The sequence below is a fragment of the Rhododendron vialii genome, chromosome 5a (genome assembly GCF_030253575.1).
Source record: "Rhododendron vialii isolate Sample 1 chromosome 5a, ASM3025357v1".
Lineage (NCBI taxonomy): Eukaryota > Viridiplantae > Streptophyta > Magnoliopsida > Ericales > Ericaceae > Rhododendron > Rhododendron vialii.
Window position 1 is genome coordinate 2,474,043 of NC_080561.1, and position 9,970 is coordinate 2,484,012.

General features: G+C 40.3%; 1 protein-coding gene across 1 annotated transcript in view; it reads right to left on the reverse strand.

Annotated features, from left to right (window-relative positions):
* LOC131326644 (mechanosensitive ion channel protein 1, mitochondrial-like) overlaps positions 1–7,166 on the reverse strand; it is a 44,516-nt gene extending 37,350 nt beyond the window's left edge. The window contains exon 1 of the mRNA XM_058359499.1: positions 6,902–7,166. The gene's annotated coding sequence lies outside the window, so the exon portion shown is untranslated. The remainder of the gene's footprint in view (positions 1–6,901) is intronic.
* Between the last annotated feature and the right edge of the window lie 2,804 nt (positions 7,167–9,970).

The following is a 9,970-nucleotide window of genomic DNA, read 5'->3' on the forward strand; positions in this document are numbered from 1 at the left end:
GGTCGAACTCATCTGGATCGGTAGACTTGGAAGGCTTTTTGAATTTTCCAGTAACAAAGCCCAATTTGTTCTTAACAGAAAGAGCAATTTCAACAGATCTGCTCCATGTTGCCCAATTTCCGCCATCCAGTAGTTATGAGCAAAGCTTGATGGCCGAAGTGTCTGAGTGATGAAAATAATAACAGCTTGACGGGTCAAGCCCTTCCTTGGAGTTGAGATTAGAACTAGAAATACTGTCATTTTCCATGGTTGGCTGGTATAGAAGATGAAAGACTTCAAAAAAATCAAAAACTGTATCCAGTTTTGAAACGAACCGATTGTTCAATCGATTGTTGATGAAATAATTGGATGATACGAAAGTGGTGATTTAATGGTTGTTGCAGAAAGCTAAAAAGGGATTGATGAAGAAAAAAGAACCACGGTGGGCAAAGAAAAAATAGCTAGGTATAGAACCCTAACTCTGATACCATGTTGATTTTAGGAGGACGAAATATTGAGAGAATATTATTGTATTACTTAAATGAATCCTTTACAAAGATACAAAGCTCTTTATATACATACAGAGAAGCTAAACTAGAAAAGACGTTAAACTAGAAAATAAATATACAATATTCCTACGCTACAATCAAGGATCTCCGGTAAATTAATTAGGTAACCAATCAACCGGATTTTCCTCTAACATTTTCGGCCATTTTTATTCAACGAGATTGTCTTATTCACAGAGGAGCCGTGAATTAGACAATCACGGCAGTGAGCGATGGCGGTCATCCGTTTCGATTTTGGAGTTTCATTTAAATCCAGATCATCCAATATACTTTGGACGTGCGCGATGGTGCTCCGCAAAACTGTTTTTCACGGAAACATCTGTAGAAAAGATTTTTCTCTTAATCAACACCAGAATTGTATTCAAAGAGAAGTACTCCCAATATGAATATAGAAAAAAAAAATCTTTACAAAACAAGGGAAATACAAAGAGGTTCAAGGAGAACTCCCAACATAAATATGTAAACAAACCCAAAAAAAATGAAAAAGAAAAGGACACACATGGCTGCCAAATCTTTAGAAATCAAAGAAAATAAGGGAATCCATCAAGAAGCCGATACAATACTTTCTAGCGGTTTGGAAACCTGCCGCCCTATAGGCAAGGACGGAACCAGGATTTTGTGAATGCGGAGGCCGAACTATGAACAACAAGATTTTGAAATTTTAAAGTTCGCAAATCTAATAGTTAGTTTGGATTAGGTTTGAGGGAGTTTTTTTGAGTAATAAGTGGACAGAGATAGAAAGAGAAATGAAAAAAATAGTTGAAGGAAAAACTTATGGGAGACCGTTTGCAGAGAGAAAAATTGGGTTTCGGGATCCAAAACAAACACATTCTTAAAGCATTTAAATGTCTAAACAACACCCATTACAAAATACAATATCTAGATATTTTCTTAACAAACCAAAAAATAACTAATATTAATATTAAAATTTTAAAAAAAAACCCGAAACATGCAACGCGGGGGCAGTGTGGTTCCATCTTTGCCTATATACATTACATAATAAGTTCGGTGAGAGAATTGTGTACAATTATAGGGCTCTCAAAGCCAAGATTGATTCAATCATTATTGAAAAAAAAAAAAGAGCTCACATGGCCAAGAACAAGGAACTCTGTGACAAAGGAAATCAAGGCTAACACCCCAGTGCCCTTTTTTCTAACATGACTCGAGAGGACACGTACAGTGGTAACTGGTAATTAAGGAAGTTAAAAGCCAGTGGAAAATTCTCTGTTAAATCTGCTTTGGAATGTAGTTTGCTGGTTTGCTATGCCTCTGGTAAGTTGGAGCAAAGCTGTTTGGTACAAGCATTATGTGCCTAGGTGGGCCATGATCGATACTGTGATTGGCTAGCCTTGGCAGCCTTCCCACTAAGGAAGGATAGATTGCAAAAGTGGGGAAGAGTGAGTGATGATCATGTTGAAGTCGGCTCGTTTTTGTCCACCAGTAGTCAGGTCGGTAGTCGGGGACTACCACGCAACTACTAGCCAAAAGCCTTGACTATCGGCTCTGCTGTGTTTTTGGGGACCGGTAGTCCAGTTCGTCTACCGGTCGGACTACTGGTTTGTCGCAAATTTGTTTTGTGTGTTTTGGCCGATTTTGGTAATATTTTGGGACCCGGGGACCCTGCCGAGCGGCACCCCTGCCGAGCGGGTGCCGAGCGGCCAATCCGGCCGTTCATCTCGGAATCAACGGCCCGAATCGAAACATCTTTTTCCTTTTCTTTTTCTTTTTTTTTAAATCCGTTCGGTACCTTTACATCCGGGCCATCCAAAACACTTTTGGACGGCCGAGATGCGCTCGGCACCGCTGCCAAGCACCTCTGCTTGGCAGCATCTCCCAATCCAATATTTTGGACTTCCTACAGATTGGTTTTGAAGTTTCATTTTTGGTTTTGGACTCTATATGCAAAGGAAACATTATATGGCAAGGATTCTGATTTTAGAAAGCAATCTATGGCTATAAATATAGCATTACTCTCTCATTAGGGTTTGGACTTTTTGAGTGAATCCCTCTGAGGGGCCCATAGGGGGCCTCACCTGTAGAACCTTTAGGGTTCGTCTGGAATATCTTCATCTATTTCTGGTTGCTCCTTCTATGGTGGGTTCTGTAGGTCTCCAGCCATCTGGAAGATCATCTGTTTCGGCGATTCTTTCTAGTTGAAACCGTAGGGTTTCGTAAGAATCATCTGCATCTGTGTGACATCCGGTGACATCTGTGGAACTACATTCCATCTGTGTCTCTTGGTTAAAAACTCTAGGAGTTTTGTGAGACTTGATGAGAGAGAATCAGTATTTAGTATTTGGTGAGATAACTTGTATTTTGGATTTGTGAGTCTCTTTGTGAGGGCTTTGCTTGTTCATCACCATTGTAGCTCTTTGGAGCATTATTTTCTTCACATAGTGGAATCGTCTCTCGTTCGCTTGCCCATGGATTAGATTTACAGCTGTAAGCCGAACCACGTATATCTTTGTCTCTCTTATTCGTTTTGTTTGCTTAGTTTGGTTTCTCCATTAGTTTTTCGCATATGTTTGGTATGGTTATTTTCCCAATATCATGAACATCTATGATCGTTGGATTGCGGTTGGATCCTTCAGGGGCCTGTGGCACAATAGATGAAGGTGTTTTATATATGCTCCAGTACAGTAGTAGAAACTCATTGATCACCTCTTCTTCAGATTCCCATTTTCGACTCAGCTCAGGGGCGATGTTCGTCAAACAACCACAACTCTGCCTCAGCCGCTGGATCGGGCGGTGTGGCATAGAGGAGCGCCAACTTTTACCGTTTCATGTTCAAGTTCTTTGTGGCAGCTTCCTTATACCCTGTATGGGGAGAAAGAATAGAGGGGTTTTCAACACAAAAGTTCATAAGTTCATGTGGAGGGCCGAATCCGACTTCAGTCGTGGGCTGATCCACTATGCAAGTGGGTTAAACAAGACAAAGGGGACTTGCGCTGAGCGTGGTGGGCGGAGCCCATACGCTTGGTTTGGGCCTAAGTCAAGATGCAAGCCCACGGGTCGAGTAAGATGGGTCGAGCAGAGACGAGCCGTGCTGAACAGTCTGTCGGTTTAAGCAGCCCACGTTTGAGCCCATGGATCGGTCCTATGGGTCGGTCGAACGGGTTGGTTGGACAACATGGGTCGACCCCGACCCGGGCAAAGGGCCTGCATAGTAGTCTTTCCAGTTGGTTCTAGAAGCTTCTAGAATAGTCCTGAGCAAGGGCTAACATGGGATGGGTGACACCATGACGTCACCGAGCTAAGGCCCCATGACGTCATGGGCATGTGCCCAACGCACTTAGCTTGGAGAGCAAGTACATTTGCCTATAAATAGGAGAGAGAAAATCTTAAGAAAGGTACGTCCTCACACCTCACCAAAGTACTCTCTCTCTCCTCTCCTGCGTATTGACTTGCTCGTCGGAGGGACGTACGGCAGCCTAAAGCCCTACATCTTGGTGCAGGTATCGCGAAGGACGACGGAGGGAAGATCCGAGAAGGACGAGCAGAAACCACCACACCACAGTTCATCTTATGATTGCTGATCTAAAGACTGATCTATGCATAGCTTGGAACATGTCCTAAAGTGTTTGCTGCAATATAACTAACTGTTTTTTCAGCTCTGTTTTGGTTTATGGGGGATGCCCCTTTGCTCATGTAGCTTTGGTTTTGTTCAATAAAACCCAAGTTACTGAGAAAAAAGAGATTAACGAATCATATTCCATATCCCTCCTTCAACTTCACGTTACCTTAAAAACTCCTTACATTTCTTTCCAGTCAAATACTCCTAGTATTTCACTTCCAATCGAATCAAAGTAACTCTCGCCTTCATGTTGGCATTGAAACCTCTGCAACCAAAAGTGGACATTTACGCGCACATCACATTGATGTGTTTCGTTTGAGTACACTCCTTTTCCAATTGGCCAAATATAACTTGAAACGGAGTCAGATTAACAATGAGTTGCCTTGGTTTTTTGCTAAATATGGTACTCCTGTCACAAGAATCAGTAACGAGACAATAGCATGTTTTCTTGCTGAAAGCATGACAAAACCATATTAGATATGATTTTCGTGCCAATTCGAAAATGGACGGGGGGATTGGAAATAAAAAACTAACTCCAGATTTTCACTATTGACGCGAAACAAATTCAGAATATATACCTTCACGATATCTCCTAGACTCCAACTCCAACTAACTTTGAAGTACGCAAATGGTACCCCTAGTAAACATTTTGAATTGTGTCCTTACCAGCCAGAAGCACAACCCACTCTGCATAAAAGATCCAAAAGAACTCAGAATTCAAATAATGTTTATGAAGAGAGATAATTAATCTACTTTTTCCTTCAAAAAGCTGGAAAACAAAATTCGGATCAAATAACTTTCGACCGGTCCCAAAGGCTAAAACCTTGTCTTTACATTTCATGTCATCTATAGCATTGCCAATGTCTCTTTGCCAGTTCTCTTGGACAGATGAACACGCGCATTGCTTGTACTAGTAACGAACATCGTATTATCAAACGCAGATAAGATGCTCTAAAACTGACCTCCTGCAAGACTAATCCACACGATATATATCACCATAACAGCAAAAGCATGGGGAAAGGCGCTTTGATTCCACCTTTGGAGAAACAATACAAACGAGGCCATAGTCTCCCCTTTCCAAGCTGGGAGAACGTAGTTTGACACAATAAGTGGAGCAATCAAGTAGCCGCTGCGTGCAGAAAGATACAGTCATTAGAATTCATACTTACAATTAATCACGATGCAAATAAAAGATGCTGTTATGTACTTACACAAGGGACAATGCGAAGAAACCGATCAGGCACCGGAGGGGATCTTCAAGGGCACCCCAGCAGGAGGCCTCATATGGGAATGGCGCCGATGGTGGAACCTGAGTACCTTCAATGGATTCGTTACAACAACTCTTCAGAATGAGGGGAATTACAAGCCAAGCTACCACAGTAGCAGTGAGGGTGCACCCAACTGGAACCATAACATCTCTTACTTAGGTGTGGATTTTCCTCCAGCACCTGTTTAACGTACAAAGGAGTCGATCAATATATATAGGGTTGTTTTAGCCATTTACCATTTGTAAGAATTATCATCTAAACCCTAAAACGGGTGGGCCCAATGATTAAGGCCGGGGACTTAGGGGTTTGCTCCCTTCCTAAGGTCTCAAGTTCGAAACTTCTCAGGGGCTCTCAACCTATTTGGGGCCTAGTCCACACATGGAGCATTTACTCCGGCTTCAAGTGGGGCCTCTGCTAGTAAACGGTGGGTTTATGGTCCCCAGATTAGTCAAGGTGTGCATAAGCTCATACTTGGTTATCCCGAAAAAAAAAAAAAACAAGTTTTATCATCTAGTTTTGAAAACTCTAAATTTCATTTTATCATTAGCCGAAGTTCAAAACAGTTGCATCAATCTGGATATTTCAAATACCGAGAAAATCCAACAATATCTTCCATAAGCACTATAATAAATCGAAGTATCACAAATATACAACTCTTATTTAGAGACAAAACCGTCAAGCATGAAGATTATACTAATATCTATCTTGACAAACGTACGTAAATGGACGGTATCCGTATTTGTCCAGTTTGTTTGGGTTAATTTTCTGGTGTTACAATATGCATATTAATTCGATACGTTTCTCATACATACGTTTAAATTTTTTTTAACGTACCATGCTTAATAAACCCATTAAAATTTCAATTTCCCTCATAATAATTCTTTGAATCTAACAAGAAACAAGTAAGGGGTTGTTCGGATAAATAATCCAGAATGGATTATTTTTTGTCCTTATTTTAAAAAAAATCACATTTGTTAGTTTTTCGTCAATTTTTTTTAGGATTATTGCTTCATCATAACAAGAGGAATCTAAAAAGTAAAAAAATTAAAATCAAAACTCAATTTTTTTTTTGAATAAAGACGAAAGAATTCGATTATTGGCTCATTTTTGTCTTAATTCAAAAAAAAAAAAGAGTTTCGGTCATAACTTTTTTCTTTTTAGATTTCTCTTGTCATGACGAAGCAATAATCCAAGCCAAGAGTAATTTGTAGTGGCCAATTGCAATTTAATGCGGCCAAGTGCAATTCGATGCGGCCAAGAGCAATTTGTAGCAGCCAAGAGCAATTCGATGCGGCCAAGAGCAATTCGATGCGGCCAAGAGTAATTCGTAGCGGCCAAGTGCAACTCAATGCGACCAATAGTAATTCGTACCGGCTAAGAATAATTCAACGAAAATTTGACATAAAAATTCGAATAAGAACAAAAAATAATCCACAATGGCTTTTTAAGCCGAACAAGACCTAAATATATTTTTGAGAGACATATATAATAGAGAGAGAATGAAAAGGCAATACGTATATATATGTTGCAGATATCTTGCAACATCGTTGACATTGCCACGGAGGGAGGAAACTCCTTTGGGTGCCAATAGCTGGTTTAATCCTTATGTTTCGCAAAAGTGGTTCTCACCCTCGTTTTGACAAAGCCCGTGGTGGCCAAATAAGGTTGTGGCCTTGTTACTTTGATTCCCTCGTAAATATTCAGGATTAACAGTTCTTGATAGAGCTCCTGTATACATAGGTGGTTCTGCTTCTTGTTTTGTATGTTGAGGGGATGATGTCCCGTAGATTTTGTAGCTTCCTTACTTTTCGGTGAAATAAACGTACTTAACAAAAAAATAAAAAATTGTGGCCCTGATTTGAACTTGTCATCCAATCATTGACTGCTTAATATTAGATGACCTAAGAAAAGGCAAATTTTGAATCCGTCAACAGCCGAGGCCGGTGCACAACTACAAATGGATGTACACCTAGCATTATATGTATGATAAGGGTGAATTTGGCAACTTTTGAATCCATCAACAGCCGAGGCCGGTGCACAACTACGAATAGTTGTGCACCTAGCATTATACACATGACAATGGTGAATTTATCTGATCTCGCCTTGAGTTTTATGACAAATACAGGAACTTCTCGTGGTTCACACACTCAAATACACAAACTCCTGTCACATGGAGAGTGGGGTCCCTGTGTGTGAATTGTGTCGGCCTCACTCCTCATGTGAGAGGAGTTTTGGTGTTTGCGTGTATATTAGATAGATTCTCTTGTTTCGTTAAGTTCTCTATGGAAATATTAAAGAAAATAAACTTGTAAATGGCATTACTTTCTTATAAAAACAGTCATCACTTATTCTTCTTCTTCTTTTTTTCGCCTGTGCATGGGACCCATCCCTGTTGTGAGCGTGTATATAAGTGTTTGTGAGTGATTATTTACTTTTATATAGGATAAAAACAGAGCGTTACATGGCTAAATTATTAGAAATTGATGAATAACTCTTACTGTTTACATAGAGGAGTGCTGTGTAGCTGATGCATGTCTTCTAATGAAGCAATCTATATATCTCAGGTGCTATCAACTCTTATGGGATCTATTTATACCAATGTTTGTCCCAGCTTTAATCTTACTCCCTGCTTATGTATGGATGGCAAGATTGGGTCCATAGGGATGAGTTTGAAGTGAATGTAAACTGGCCAAGACACCCAAAGTTATAAAAGAAAGTAATCTATATATACAGCGGGTAGCTTTTTAGTGGTATACGATTTTCTTAACTTGCCATTTGTACAACCTGTATGGTACAAGTACCCTTATTTTGCTGTCAATATGAAATTCACCTGCGTCACGCTATTCTATTGTTTGTAATTTTCCAAACAGCGATCTTAGCACTTTTATTTTTCTCATTTTGTATCTTTAGATGATTAGTTTGGTTTTGTCTAAAATATTTGTAATGAATTCCGTATTGTAAGTGTCGTTAGGTGTAAATCAATACAACTTCTCACTTTTGTAAAAAAAGAAAAAAAAAATCTTAGCAATTTTTATTTATAACCTAACTTGATCAATTTTGAATTGTGGACGGAATTGGATTCAAGAACCTTCAGCCCATTTTGCTTGGACGGTGTTTATAGACTATGCCTAAATTGAACCCATTGGACTAAAGCCCAATCAAGTCTGCACATTAGGCCTCATTAATGGGCTTCGAGAGAACCAAGCTCTAGGGCTACAAACGAGCCGAGCCAAGCCGAGCTTTACTGTGTTTAAGCTTGTTTATTAAGTTTTTAACGAACACGAGCTCGAGCTCGAGCTCAGTGAAAACTTAACGAGTCGAGCTCAAGCCGAGCGGGCCTTGGCTTGACTCGAGCTCGAACTTGTTCACGAGCCTCAACGGACCAACGAAAAATGTATATATATCCTCGCATAGGCCTAATACAACCAAAAATATTTTGATTGTGAAGGTATATATCTTTCATTTTCTTATGGAGCGGGGGTGTACTGGTATGCGTGTGCTCTCACCTCCCTTGGTTGACTGGAAACTGAAAACGAAAAGAACAAATTATGAAATAACAATAAAAATCCTAAACTTAAGTGTATATATCCCGACTCGTGAGCCGACTCGAGCCGAGCTGATCCTAGCTCGAGCTCGGCTCGTTTACAAAACGAGCTGAAAAAATCGGCTTGAGCTTGTTCGTTTAACTTCCGAGCCGAGCTTGAACGAGCCACTAACCAGCCGAGCTGCGAGCCGCTCGCGCGGCTTGGTTCGTTTGCAGCCTTACCAAGCTCGAAGGCAATGCAGGCCCATCCATTGAGTGGTGTTTCTACAAAACTAGAAGTTGTGGAATACACCTTTTTTGTTTTCGTCATTATTTATTTATTTTTCACGTTTGTTGGTTTGGCACACAAAATTGAATAAGAACAAAACAAAAAAGTTGTAATCTACAACTTTCTTTTTAGCGAAAACGTGATCTGTTAGCGAAAACGTGATCTGTTAACGCTTTTAGTCAGCATCTCCTGAACTCTCATGTGAGAGGTCATGGTTCAAGTTCATCGTGGGCGTTTGGAATTCAGAGGCTATCAATAGCCTTTGAAACCTGTTGTGGACTAATCTACTAACGCCAAGCTAAGCTAACCTCGGCTGATGTATAATATTGGGAAAAAAAAAACTTTGAATTCCAAACATTTTGGCGGGGACCATGGCGGCGTCAATCCTCTCCCGCCCATTAGATTTTACAATTTCATACCTTAGATTCAACGGCCGAAAATCAAGGTCAAGAAGCCCTAGGTCTCTACGTCCAAGGTTAGGGTTCTGGTAACTGCACTCTATTAGGATGTGCGTCATAGCTCCACAAGTAAAATTCTCTCTCTCAGTATTCAACTGTGAAGGGGTTGGGGATCAGGCCGAAGTAACAAACACACAACGCATGAAGAATAATCAAGAACAAAAAAAAAGAATGCAAGACTTGTGAGGCAAAGTATGTTAAGGTTTTACATGGTTTTCCAACAATTTGTTGAGTGCATCCACGGCTCACACCATATCGAGTGAAAAAAGAGTATGTTACATCGGTTGCTGCGTATAACAAGTGGAGTATTTAT